The sequence below is a fragment of the Corylus avellana genome, chromosome ca3 (genome assembly GCF_901000735.1).
Source record: "Corylus avellana chromosome ca3, CavTom2PMs-1.0".
Lineage (NCBI taxonomy): Eukaryota > Viridiplantae > Streptophyta > Magnoliopsida > Fagales > Betulaceae > Corylus > Corylus avellana.
In genome coordinates this window covers 22,808,146-22,822,019 of record NC_081543.1, presented here as the reverse complement: position 1 = coordinate 22,822,019, position 13,874 = coordinate 22,808,146, and the positions used below count along the sequence as shown (strand labels likewise).

General features: G+C 40.3%; 1 pseudogene; it reads right to left on the bottom strand.

The window, feature by feature from the left end:
* LOC132175517 (uncharacterized) overlaps window positions 1-1,459 on the bottom strand; it is a 4,290-nt pseudogene extending 2,831 nt beyond the window's left edge.
* Between the last annotated feature and the right edge of the window lie 12,415 nt (window positions 1,460-13,874).

The window sequence follows — 13,874 nt, the reverse complement described above, 5'->3', positions numbered from 1 at the left end:
TTGGATAAATGATCCCTGCATCCAACAACTTAATCACTTCAGCCCTCACAACCTCTTGCATAGTTGGGTTTAACCTTCTCTGTGGCTCCCTCGATGGCTTGGCATTCTCCTCTAAATGTATCTTGTGCATCACCACCGAGGGATTGATCCCCTTGATATCCTCAATGGTCCAACCGATAGCTTCCTTGTGCTGTCTTAACACCTCTAGCAATTTTTCCTCTTGAGCATCAACCAAATCCGAAGCTATAATCACAGGCAAAGAATCTACTGGACCTAGGAACTTATACTTAAGGTTATCCGGTAGAGGCTTAAGTTCCTTCTTTGGGGGATCAAGTGTTGTTGTCTCCTCCGTCTCACTGCTCACCAGAGGAGCAGTCTCCAAAATTGCATCTGTTTGCTCAAGCAACTTGTCCAAATCTAAATCCTCTCCGAACTGAGCAAAGCATGCCTCCAAGGGGTCTTCTATGCTTGATTCATTCACTGTCTCTTCCATAATCTCCTCTATCAAGCATACATTTCTCACTTCATCATACTCCAATGGTTGTTTTCTGATATCAAAGATATTCAGCTCCACTGTCATATTTTCGAAGGAAATCTTCATCACCCCTGTCCTACAATTAATCAGGGCGTTAGCCGTAGCTAAGAATGGTCGCCCTAGAATCACCGGTATTTGAATGCCAACATTCTTGATCGGCTCTGTGTCTAGCACAATGAAGTACACGGGGAAGTAAAACTTATCCACCTTGATCAAAACATCCTCAATGATTCCCCGTGGTATCTTAACTGACCTATCAGCCAATTGAAGTGTCATGGACATGGGCTTCAGTTCCCCTAACCCTAATTGTAGGTAAACTGAATAGGGTAGGAGATTCACGCTCGCCCCAAGATCTAAAAGAGCCTTCTCAATTCGACTGACTCCTATCGTGCAAGAGATGGTAGGACACCCAGGGTCCTTATACTTAATGGGCAACTTGCACTGAAGGATGGAGCTAACTTGCTCGGTCAGAAATGCTTTCTTTGGGACATTTGTTCTTCTCTTAACTGTGATCAAATCCTTCAAGAACTTCTCATAAGAAGGCACTTGTTGGATGGCGTTCAAAAATGGAATATTGATTTGGACTTGCTTGAACACTTCTAGAATGTCCTCAAACTTCCCTCCTTTCTTGGGGGCTTGCAACCTTTCAGGGTAAGGTGCTTTCAGCATAAATGACCTAGGAGGGTCCTCAATAATGGGTGTGGCTGTAGATGGCTCGGCATCTCTCTTCTCTTTGTTGCCACTCTTTTCCTTTTCTTGCCCTGCAGGGTCTTCTTCTTTCTCAACCACCTGATTGTCCACTTGTCTTCCTGACCTCAGAGTGACAATTGCTTGCACATGTTCTTGTCCGTGTGCAGGATTTGAGGAATTCCCAACCATATATTGACCTTTTGGGTTGGGCACGGGCTGACTGGGCAATTTCCCTTTTTCTCTCTCACCCAAGTGATTGGCTATCTGTCCAATCTGACTCTCCATCTTCGCAATTGCTTGGGTGTTAACCATGGTGGCATTCTTTACTTCATCTATTGCTTGGGTATTTGCCATGGTAGAGTTTTTGAGCTCTTGTATGGTCTGGCTATTCGATTGTATGAATGCCTTCATCGTTTCCTCCAGCGATGATTGTGACGAAGATGCAGGATGTTGCACTGGTTGAGTTGAACGACCATGATTCTGTGAGGGAAATCCTTGATTCATTGGTTGGCTCTGCTTCCATGAGAAATTAGGGTGGTTCCGCCACCCTGGATTGTATGTCTCTGAGTATGGTCCGCTTGCTTGCTTCCTAAAGTCATTAAAGGCGTTCACTTGTTCCATGGCGCACTCGGCAAAAGCCGGTGAAAATGGACAATTCTGTGCTAAGTGCATAGGATTAGCACAGATTGAACAGCCATCAACATTGAAAGTGTTGGCGGCATTTACGGATTGACCCACTGCAAGGGCTTCAACCTTCTTGGTCAGAGCATCTATCTTTATCCTCAAATCAGTGTCCTCCTTAACCTCATAGATGCCACCTTTCTTGGGAATACGGGCAGATTTATCCCGACAACTCGAAAAATCCCACTGCTGTGAGCTGTCGGACAACTTGTCTAATGCCTTATATGCTGCATCCCCTGTCAAACTTAAGAATGCTCCCCCATTCATTGGACTCGATCATACTACGGTTGGATTGGGTCAATCCTTGGTAGAAAAATTGAACGAGTCTCCACTTCTCATATCCATGTGGGGGGCATCTTATCAACAACTCCTTAAACCTTTCCCAACACTCTGAAAATTTCTCATCCTCCTCTTGAGTGAAGGAGCTTATTTCCTTTCTGCATTCATTGACCTTTGACATTGGGAAATACTTGTTATAGAACTTGCTTAACAAGCTTTCCCAAGATGTAATGGATCCGGGCGTGTTGGAGTCCAACCATGCCCTAGCTTTGTCTTGTAGAGAGAAAGGAAATAGTCTGAGATGAACAGACTCTTCGGAGAAATTTTGAAATTTGAAAGTGGCGCATATGTCCTTGAATTTCTTTACATGACTATAAGGATTTTCAAGTTCTAGACCATGGAACGATGGTAGGAGTTGGATGACATGAGGTTTCAAATCAAAATGAGTAGCATTGGTTGGTGGCAACACTATACACGAATGGGATGTAGTGAAGTCCACAGGTGCGAACAACTCCCTAAGTGACGTAGTGAAGTCCACATTCCAAGCTCTAGCTTGCTCGGGATTTCCAGCTCTAGCATCCTCATGCTCAACCCTAGGTTCCTCTATGTTATCTTGTTGGTCTCCCATTTCACCTCTATCCTCACTCTCAACAGGTGCTCTCCGAGTTCTCCTAAGAGTTCTATCAATGTCGGGATCTAAAGGTGTCAAATCTAAGTTTAGGGATCTCCGACCAAGCATACACCAATCTCGAGTGTTCAAATAAACTGATTAAACAACAATGAATAATCACAGAAAGAACACAAACAACCAAACAAAAAAAATAGAACTAACTATTCAACAACAATATACAAAAGAAATTTCAAAACAACAACAAAAAAAATTGTGCTTAGCTGCTTCTGGTGATGCACTCGATCGCAGATGTGCGTTCGCTGTGCGCTCGTGCGTACTTGCAGAATGGATCAGGCGCAGGCACGCAGGCTGCTCACCGAAAAGGCTCGAGTGCGCTCGATCGCAGATGGAGTGCGATCGATCGTACTGACAGAAACTAAAATTCTCTGAAACTGCAGCAAGAAAAACAGAAACAACAAACCCCTTTTTCTTTTTCTTTTTTCTGTTTTTTATTTTTTATTTTTTAGATCAGAATGGCAGAAACAACAACAAATACAAATAAAATAAAATAAAATTGCAAAAATAAAACAACTAGTAGAAAAATAAAACCAATTCAAATAAAAATCAATTTCACAAACAAACAAATCCCCGGCAACGGCGCCAAAATTTGATGTACAAATTTAATTGTACTCGCAAGTGCACGAGTCGTGTGCAATATAGCGTGTGTGCAAGTGCGAGGTCGATCCACAGGGATTTGTGTTGTGTAAACCAATTTCTATTTAAACCAACTCTATTTTAACCTAATTCCAAATTTTGTGATTTTTGTCGTGCAAAATAAAACATAAACTAAAGAAAATAATGAAATAAAATGGTAAAGAACACTAAGGTTTTAGAATTCACTTCGCCAAATCTTAACTCTATATTCTCATATTTGTTCCTACAATCGAAAAACTATATTTGATGTTTTACAAATATCAAGTTTAAATCATTCAATGAATCCACCCATTTTTACAAATCACAACAAATATCCGATTCGAAATTAAATCATCCTATGTATCCGTTTGGTTAACGAATCACAACGGATATCCGATTTCAATCGAATGATTTGATGTATCCGAAGGATGAAACACATCAAATATCCAACTCCAACACATAATAGTTCATCACATTCAATTAAAAGATATAAATCAAGCAATTGAATGAAAATCTACAACATCCTTATTCGAAGTCAAAATTGTATAAACAAAATACGAGAATACATGAGTTTGTCAATGACGAAGCTTCATCTTCAACCTTAGTTGAAAGATTTAGCCTCTCATGATAACAAAAATAATCACCAATTGAATTGTCATCATCGAAAGAATAAAACTTACAATGGAAAACAAAGCAAAAGCTTCCCCACGGCAATACGTCGTAATTCAGCTTAAAACGGCCTCCTCAATTGTGAGGCTTAGAGGTCTATTTATATGGCTTAGGAGAGCCCTAGAAGCCCTAGTAATCCTAGGAATTTCGGAGATTTAAGTCCAAGCCCAATTAGGATAAAGAAAACCTAAGCCCAAATCGGAATAGGATTCGCCCAGAATTACGGTCCTATCTTACGGCATAATTTTGGCCTTGCGACGCTCCGAATTGGGAAAATTCTATTTCACAATGAATTGTAGTAGTTTTAGTTAGCTTTCCAATGCCGCTTGAATCACCTCAATCGGATATCTGAGATGAAAGTTATGGTCAAAATACCGAGACGTATTCAGAATCCAATTTTGCATCCAATCCGATTTGACTTCAAATTGAGAAATTCCGAATTAATCCTTTCCTTTATTTGATTAAACTTTAACCATGATTGGTTAAGCTTAACCATATCCTCTAGGTCTTCCCAATTTGCCCCTTTAAGCTTGGAATTTTTCCAGAAATGCTTTCTTCTCTTCCAAAAGCCTATAAAACAAAGAAAATACAAAAAGACAGTAAAATGTCCTAATTAACCAAAACCAAAGGATTAAAACATGCAAGTTAAGGGCTGAAAATATAAATATTTTAGCACTTATCAAGGGCACCGAGGAGTTAGTCTCGGCAACTGGTTTTGGTGGAGCACGACCCTGAGTTCGGGGACACGAAGAAGATTTAGAAGCCGAATCTGAACCTGTCGAAGTTGAAGCCTTGACAACAGCCGGCCGGTCCAAAGAAGACACGTTCTTGTGTGATCGGGTCTTCTTGCTTTGAAACCAAGCAAGCGACTTCGAAGCCACTTTGTCAGTGGGGGGAGTTGGTTTCTTGGGATTCCCCTAACGATCCCAAACAATCTTATCAGCAAGAATCTGGCATCCCATGTGCTCGCGGAGAGTAGAATCATTAACGATGTTCCCCAAACACATCTGGTCCGCGTTCTCGGGAAGCTGAGAGAATGCCAAGCTATGATCCACCCGGCCTTGCTGCGCCGGGTTTAGTTTGCGGCACTCCTTCCCTGCCAAAGGAAAAGGAAATGAGTACTTGTTGAATATACAAAAGAAAGAGAAAGGAAGAGTCGGGAACGCTCAAAGCTTTCTTGGGAAATACCCCACTCTCGGGGAATGGAATGTTGCAGGGGCAGGACCTCAGATGTCGATGCCTCCCAAGCTCCGAAAACATAGAAAAACCTCTCCGCCCAATGCTTATTGTTGGAATATGTACTCCCGAGCTCAATAAATTGGTTCTTCCCGTGAACCATGAAAGTTACCATCTCGAAAGTAGGATAAAAATGGGGCCCGTATATGTTTAGAACTTTGGAGATCGACAAGGTCTTCCCCAAAAACTTAGAAGGCCATAGCAGGAACGTGGCTAGAAAATACCGCCAACTATTTGGCATTAGTTGCCCAGGGGCTACCCCTAGGAAAGACAACATCTCCCTTATGATGGGAGAAAAAGGTAGACGAACCCCCGCCATAGACATACGCTCATAAATACATATGTCGCTAGGCTCGTCAATCATTCTGGTGGAGCCATCTGGAAAATGTAGAGAAATTGAAGGAGGAATATCACAGTTATGGCAGAGTACCTTTTCATCTGCCACTAAAAAATAGGATCTTTGCCGACGGGGAAAATCCAAGCACAAGGAGGAGGAAGACCCTTCACCAAATTGACACACTCTGGCAGATGAGCCACCCAAGCGACGAACTAGAGGAACCTCTAGAGACTACTCATCGGCGCTTTCACCAGCAGGAGGTGGAAGTTGTTGAGAAGACATGACCATAGAGAAAGCCAAAACACACTATACTTCGGTGAAACAAAGTTAGAAGTTTTGAAGGTTTGAGCGATGAAGACCAACAGTAAAACCTTTATAGAATGAGAAACCTCGGGTGAATCAACAGAGCATTTAATGCAGAAACATCATGAGCCTATAGTCACGCCTAAACCAAAGAGACTCAAGCCATCTTTTCCTTTCAAAGGATGCGACCAAAGGCGCCTCCCATGGACCGACACCTGTCTCGCCGGTTCTTGCGCTCGGATACAGACCACACCCAAAAGGACACTTAGACAAGCAACGGCGCATTTATACTAATAAAAAAATAATAATTTTGAAAATAAAAAATTGCAGCTAACCACCGGATATTCAGGGCAACTAGATGTCAGATCCCATAAGTGGTTAAGACGCCAAAATCAACAGCTATAGGAAACCAAGTGGAACAGTCTGCCCTCAAAAAAAAAAAAAAAAAAAAAGACAAAAGGAGCCACGCCCAAGATTTGAATTCTCTTCTCCAGAAGTCTTGACAGAAGGAATTCGGGGGGTAATTGTTACACATAAACCCACCACTAAGACCCATGGGCCAAGGTTCTGGCGTCCACAGGAAACCTAATACGCTCATGTGGGCTTTGTGGGTGCGGTCCAATATGAAGTCCATGGATACGGCGTCGTCTCCTGAACGCCTGGGGCATTTGCTCAAACCTACGAATACACCGGACCGAATCTTCTATACTTAATGACCAGATATGCTTGTTACAATCAAAACGCGCTCCGACTGTAGAGACAGCTCAAATGTGTCAAGATCCTCGGAACGGTTACACTTTGCCCTTAAAAGAATTCTCGATGGTTATGCACCATCCTTGGAATCCTATTAATGGCGATAATGGTTTCATATCAACTATAATGGATAGGGAACATGAATATTAACTCCTCCAACCGTTATGCCCAAATCCCAGATTCTCCTCCCGGTCATCATAGTTGCACCAACATGATCAGCTATAAAAGACCTCATCTCCGAAGAGACAGGTACACATGGAATGCCATACTAAGCTTTATACTAAGTTTACACAAGCATTGACATAAGCATCGGAGGAGGAATTGCTGGCCATCACCCAGTGCGTCCTCCTGACGAGTGTTCTTGTTTATTGGATCAAAGGAAAGCGAACAAGAGAGAATCTTTGATTTTCCCTTGGGTCCACCCTACTGGAAACTGTACCAACAGTATACATGTTTTTGTAAGAGCTTTAGACTTCTATATTTATAGGCTTGAAATACTAGGAGAGGTGCTAGATCTAACCATATGGAACAAGTAGTAGAAAAACTTATAGTGCCCCGAGTAATTACTAGACTATGTTTAGCTTACATGGAAGGTTAGCAAGATTGTTTGGTTCATTAAGGTTCGTTGGTAGAAAGAATTTTGGACTTTTTGGCTTCTGGCCAAACATTCATAAGGGGGAACACCGAACATTCGCTCTGCATCCCTAGAACCATTGGGTAATAGTACATTGAACGTTCGTAGGGGAACCACCGAACGTTTGTTGACTAAATTTTGAACCATTGGGTAATGACCAAATGTTCGACCTGCAACCCTAGAACCACTATGCAATGTACACCAAACATTAGCCTAGGGACCACCAAACATTCCCTCACCTACAAGATTGTCACAGTAGCGCCCTCAGCTTTTCCAACCCTATAAATACCCCCTCACATACCCTTCTAACCCTCATTCCTCCCTCTAAGCCCTAGAGTGTTAGTAAGTTTTTTAAGAAGGATGAGACTTTTCTAGGAGGCCATGCTTCTAGAAAGGTAACCGTCTTAACTTGAATTGTTATTTACCTAGTTTTTATGATGGTTAAGTGTTTTCCTTATTTTGGTTGTTAGATTTGGGCTTAGGTTGTTGTTTTAGGTTTTAATCTTGGTTTAAGTTTGGTGTTGTTCACAATTACCTACCTAAATTAATAGGCAAATAATTATGTGTTTTACCTGCAAGTGCACGAGGTCAACGCAATAGTATAGTGTGCAAATACGGAATCATTTCCATGAGGATTGCTAAATCTTGCTTAAAATCAATTCCAAAAGTAAACTAAAACAAAGATTGGGTTGATTTGATAATGATAAAAAGGTAGGGCTTTGATATCCACCACTAATTATATTAAGCTAATATATCAATATGCCAATGTTTTGATCAAGTTATGTCTATCTAATGTTTGTCAACCTAAGGGCATGGGTGTATACTCCTTAAGCTATATATTTCCTGAAGCAACGAGTTAGGCATGGGTATATACTCTAACTCTTTTCTTTCCTAAAGGATTTAGCATGGTATATACTAACTTGTTCTTTAGAAAAGCATATGTTCTATGGAAATTGACAAACACATGAGGCCTAGGGCATGGGTGTATACTCTCGGTTCCCCATGTTGATTAACCCAAGAATCCGGTGTGGATATCTTTTGTTACTTATGTTAAACCTAGGACTTGGTCATCCAAATTGATTTAACTAACTAGTCCATACCACATGCATGTGTTGATCAGGCACACACATATGAGGAATTCATGCAAGCAGGTATTAATCAAGTTAAATAGCACAACAAGATTATCACAAAGGCGCCAATATTGAAATATTAACAAAACAGAACTAGGGCTTCAATCAAGCCCTACTAATTAAATTAGCTACACATAGAGTTGATGTTAAACATCTTCATAAAAGAGAAGAAAAGAAAGGAAAAGAATAAACCCGAGACTTGAACTTGAAGAGCTCCTATTCTTCTCCTTACAAAGCATATCTATTCTAGAGGCATATGGGTCTATTTATAGGCTTTAGAAGTCCTTGACAAAGTAGTAAACCTAGGGATTTCGTAGGGTTTCGAAACCTATTACAATTGGGAGTTGGAAAACCCTAATATGGAAAGAATGACAATCTGGCCGCCACTTGATATGTCTCCTGTGCACGGGTGCGATCGATCGCAACCCGTGTGGGCTCGATCGCAAGTCTGTGAACGATTGATCCTCTTCTGTCGTGCACTCGATCGCTCATGGCCTGCTTTGTGCTGCGTCTTTCTGGTACTGCGCTCAATCGCAGGTACCCTGTGATTGATCGCAGTGCCAGGGGGCTCCCATCTTGCCCTTCTTCTCTCTTTGAGCCCAAATTTTCTAGATTTACTTCATTTTCTTCCAAATGCCTACTAAAGTATGGAAAACACAAAAATGAATTAAAATGACCTAATTAACTAAAACCAAAGGATTAAAACATGCAAGTTAAGGGCTGAAAATATGAATATTTTAGCACTAAACATTTGGGTTAATATTTTATTCTCGTTGGACGTATTTTCTTCTGCATGGAGACGTTATTCTAGCCTAGGAGTATGTTAGGAATCTTGTTATGACCTTAGAATTAGCTTAGAAGTGATTTTGAAGCTATTTGATTTGAAATGGGTTTTCTCCCCAACAGTGAAAATTCAAACTTCTCTAGCCGAACGTTTGAGGTCGAGACCGAATGATCAAGCCATTCTGACTGAACGTTCCATGGTCAGGGAGGGACTCTATTTTGAATATGTTTAGGTTTATGACTCATTTTAGCTCAGATCTAGAACTGATGATAGGTATTTTCACATATTACGAGCGTGTGGAAATCTCGGAGGAGTTTGTGCAGGAGCTATACGACCCGGGTGAGTACAAAATCACATGAATACTTGTTATTTTTTCCACATTGCATGACTATTTTATGTGTACCAAACATGAATCTTTACAACTTTCATAAAATACATTTTGATCTATTATAAACTCTAATTTGTGAAAATGTGTGTTGCTTAAGCAAGACAATTGAAAGAACAACGAGGATCGTGTTCTACCCCCAAATCAAATGCATAAGCAATTTATATAAGGAAAATAAAACACTAAGCTTAAAAAACAAAACCAACACAAAAATAAAGAACATTCACACAACCACAACACAAGATTTTGTTCACGAATTGGAAAACCCTTGAGCACCTCAAGGAAAAACAACTCCGGGGCAGCCAAACCTAGGAAATCACTATATGAAGATTCACAATTACAGAATAGACAATACACATACCCTTGAGCACCTCTAAACTTAGTAAGAACAACAAGCTTCCCAGCTTGTCTCTATTGTGACCACCTTCATGCAGTACATCTCCTTACTGACCCTTCGGTAGACTTCTTTGCGGTTGAGTGATGTGTATGGTGTGGTTTGAAATTAAAAAACAAAAAACCCCAAGTGGTGGAAAGCTTCAAGCTTCTTAGGAAACTCCACTTGGTACCAACAACGGTGAAGGGCATCACTTCCATGAGTGATAATAGCAAACCTTTCTTTACCTGGAACCTCCAAACTCAGAAGAACATAAATGGAAATGGAGAGGTTCAAAGAGTTTTGTAGAAAATGAAACAAGCATTTATAGATTTGAAATTTTACTTATTTTCGACTTAACGAGGATTTTCTTTTGTTCAGACGGGAAGGCCAAGATCTGTCTTTTGAGCCATTCCCGTCATAACGGGAGTTAATCCTCATAAGGACATAAAGAGTAAAAAGTAGATCTAAATACCTATCACGAGCCCATCATAATGCATCAGCTGATAGGAAACTAGGGAGTCCAACTTTGGTCCCATTACATCTCCCGTCCTGACGGGGTTCCTGACGAGAAAACAGAGGCTTCAATTTTGCTCTTGTCACTTGTCCCGTTCTGATGAGCTTCCTAACGAGAAATGCTCTCATCACTTGTCTTGTTTTGACACGACTTCTGACGGGGAAACCGAAACTACCCATTACATGTCCCGTCCCGACGGGGTTCCTGACAAGAAAACAGAGAGCATTGCTTTAGTGCCGTCACGAGCTCGTTCTAACGCCCCATCCAACGGGGAATGAAAAGAACTGTAACAAACATCCAATCTTCACCCCGACACTTGGGAAGAATGGGAAAATACAAACAAATGTTTTGATCATTAAATAAGGCAAAACTAAGCCTAACAATCACTCACTTTGGCCCTTTAATGACAAAACCCAAAACACCTCCAATCTTTACCTTAACTCAAGGGAAATGGATGAGAAATTATAAACATAGGTTTTGCTCATTGAATAAGGACGTAAAAGCTAAACAATCCCTAATGAGCTCAAGAATTTGAACCCTAAACCCTAAGCCCTAAAACTAACATGTACTTTAGTTTAATCCAAGTATGAACAAACATGATTGTTTATCAAAAACATGCTTATGCCAATGATGCAAATGAACATGCTAAAACATGTCATAGTGAAGTGTGTGAACCATTTCACAAGAGAGGCCATAAGTCACATAGGCATGGATCAATCACATCTTATAAGAAAAATGGCAACTCTTAAAGCAAAAGTCAAACCCTTTTTCCTCAACTTTAATAAAAAGTCATAGACCCATTCCTCTTCAATTTTCCTAGAGAAATTATACAAATTAAATCTCGTAGGTGTTTAACCTTTTTTCCGCAATGATTATGACACCGGCTCTTCTTAAGTGCCAAAATATCCATATTTTAGCGCTTAAACATATGTGCGTTAATTCCTTAAGTGTTGTTAATTTGTGCTATTTTAGTGCTTTTATGTGTTTTCCATGCTTTTGTAGGCTTTTGGAAGAGAATGAAGTAAATCTAGAAGATTTGGGCTCAAAGAGAGAAATTAGGAAAAGTTGGAACCCTTGATAGTACGATCGAACGTAGGGAACCTGCGATTGAGCGCACTACCAGAGAAGACTAGCAGCGAGTGCAGCCATGTGCGATTGTGCGCACATAGAAGAGTCTCAATCCTAGACTTGCGATCGAGCACACACGGGTTGTGATCGATCGCACTCGTGAGCTAGTGACACATCAGAAGCGGCCAGACTGTTGTTATTTCAATATTAGGGTTTTCCAAATCTCACTTGTAATAGGACTAAAACCCTACAAATTTTCTAGGTTTACTAGTGTGTCAAGGACTTCTAAAAGCCTATAAATAGACCTTTTAGGTTCTAGGAAGAAGTGTGGAGAAAAGAGGCACAAGCTCTAGAAAGGAATTGAAAGCTAGATGAAGAGGAGTTTGGGTTTTTCTTCTTTTCCACCTTTTATTTTTATTGTGTAGTTTATATTTTAATTAGGGCTAGATTGAAGCTCTAATTATGACTATTTATGATTTCAATATTGGTGTCTTTGCTACAATTATATTTTGGTGTATTTAACTTGATTAATTCCTATTATCTTGAATTCCTCATATGTGTTTGTTTGGCCAACATATGCATATGGTATGAACTAGTTAATTAAATCAATTTGGATGATCGAGTCCTAGGTTTAATAAGAGTAACAAAAGAAATCCACACTGGGTTCTTGGGTCAATCAACATGGGGAACCAGGAGTAGACACACTTGCCCTAGGCCTCGTGTGTTTGTCGATTTTCACAGATTTATGCTTTCTTAAAGAACAACTTAGTAGGCTCCCATGCTAAATCCTTTAAGAAAGAAAAGAATTAGAGTAGATACCCATGCCTAATTCGTTGCTTAGGGAAATCAATAGCTTAAGGACTAGACACCCATACCCTTAGGTTGACAAACATTAGATACACCGATATAATTGGTGCATTGGCATATTGTTATCTTAATTTGTCTAATTAGTGGTGGATATCAAAAACCTAATCCTTTTTAGTTTTAGTTTATCTTTTATTTTATTTCTTTATATTAAATTCAATCGTGACAATTGAATTTTATCTTTTAATTAAATAGGAAATTACTTCTAAACATCATTTACCAATCCTAGAGGGACTGATCTCGTATTTGCCTGCTATACTATTGTTTTGATCTTGTGCACTAGCGAGTTAAAACATACTAAATATTATCTATTAATTTAAGTAGTATTTGTCACAATAAGTTTTTGGCGCTGTTGCCAGGGATTGTGTTAAATTTTGTTTCAAATTATTTTCCTTTAGTTGGTTATTTTAATTTTTCATGTTAATTCTGTGTTTATCAAAAAATAAAGATATTGTTAGTTTTCCAATTACTTCCCTGTATATGTTCTGTTTATGCATGCAGCACCCGGCATTCTGTTACTGCGATGGAGTGGGAGACCAAGTGTGATCGAGCGCAGTGCGATCGAGTGCACCGATCTGCGATTGAGCGCAGTTCCAGAGGACTTCAGAACAGTAGTACTCAAGCTGCTGTGACCACAAGGGAAAAATCTTCTTATGTAAGGTCGTTGATCTCAAGCTTCAACCATCTTTCCACTTGATCCAGAAATTGAGCGGACCATTCAACAAGGGCATAAAGACAATTCCGACATAGAAGAAGAAGAAGAAGTTGAGGAAGCAATGGAAGATCTGCAGGAGAACCCACCACTAGTGCAAAGACCACTAGAGGAGAACCCACCACCAGTACGAAGACTGATGAAACAGGTTTTCATCGCAAAAAACCTCAACCAGCCATCATGCATAGCCTATCAATCGGCGGTAGAAGGCAATTACTACATATCCCCAAAAATACTGAATGCCTTGACTCACTTCAGAGGCACAACTACGGAGGATCCAAACTTGCACCTCAGGGAGTTCTTTGATCTCTACAAACTTCAGCACGTTCAAGGCCTAACTCTAGAGAGACTCAGGTTAGTCTTATTCCCTTTTTCCTTAAAAGACTATGCTAAGTTGTGGTATAATTCCTTGCCTGCAGAATCTATTCATACTTGGGAAGAGTTGTCTAGTAAGTTCCTAAAGAAGTTCTTCCCAGCTCAAAAGACAAGGTAGCTTAGAAGGGAGATTCAATCCTTCCAACAAAGAGATGGAGATCTGTTCTTTGAAGTGTGGGACCACTTCAATACACTGCTTCTTAAGTGTCCACATCACAACATGCCTCAAGATGATCAGGTACAAGC